Genomic DNA, 1,165 nt, shown 5'->3' with positions numbered 1-1,165 from the left:
TTTACTTTGTGTCAGGCACTGTACTAAGCTCTGGGGTGGATACAAGCAAATCGGTTTGGACATAGTCCCTGTCCCAATTAGGGCTCACTGTCTCAATCCCCATTTTACAGATGAGGTAACTGAGGCCCAGAGAAGTGAAGTGACTTGCCCACAGTCACAGAGCAAACAGTGGCAGAGCCAAGATTCCCATGATATCCTGAAGCTGTCAATTCAAAGGGGAGAGACAGAGATGGAAAGAGAGGAGAGAGGGAAGAGTTGGATGGGGGACATCCCCCTTTTAGACTGTGAGCCCACTGTTGGGTAGGGACTGTCTCTATATGTTGCCAACTTGTACTTCCCAAGCACTTAGTACAGTGCTCTGCACACAGTAAGCACTCAATAAATACAATTGATTGATTGATTGATTGATTGATGGAGGGGCAGCGGGCTGGGGAAGGAGGGCTCAGAGGTAGAAGCTGTGGGCTTCAGGTGGACAGGAAAGGTCTACCAACTCTGTTGTATTGTACTCTCCCAAGTGCTTAGTACAGTGCTCTGTACCCAGTATGTGCTCAATAAATACAATAGATAGATGGATTGATAGTAGTAGTAACAGTATGCTAAATCGACAAATTAAAGTGTAGGCATATGCAAAGACTTTCGATTTGACAGCTTGACTATGAATGGAATATGGAGCTGTTTAAAGAGAGTCAAAAATTCCAGTCATCCGGAATTCTTTCATCTTTTTGTTTGCCTTTAAGGGATACAAACAGATTAAACAGGAGGGAAGTAGTGTGGTCTCCTGGAAAGAACACAAGCCATGGATGGAAGAAAAGGAGAGAGGGGGTAATTGAGAGGGAGAGCCCAGAGGTAGAAGCTGTGTGCTGCAGGAAAGCAGGGAACAGGACTGACCAACTGTGTTGTATTGTAGTCTCCCAAGCACTTAGTACAGTGCTCTGCACCCCGTAAGCACTCAATATTGATTGATTGACTTCTGGGGCAGAGCCAGAATAGCTATTTTGATGCCCACCCTACTAACACCACCAAGACCTAGCCCAGGGGTTCATTCCCAGACCCTTCTCTTTCTTAGCAAGAAGCGGGGCATTCAAGACTTGCAGGACATTTGAGCATCTCTCTGGGGAAGCCCCCTTCTCCCCCCGGCCCAGGGGCAGCTGTACCATCAGCTAAG

Source organism: Tachyglossus aculeatus, chromosome X1 (assembly GCF_015852505.1).
Source record: "Tachyglossus aculeatus isolate mTacAcu1 chromosome X1, mTacAcu1.pri, whole genome shotgun sequence".
NCBI classification, from domain to species: domain Eukaryota; kingdom Metazoa; phylum Chordata; class Mammalia; order Monotremata; family Tachyglossidae; genus Tachyglossus; species Tachyglossus aculeatus.
Note: the sequence above shows the minus strand (reverse complement) of the source record.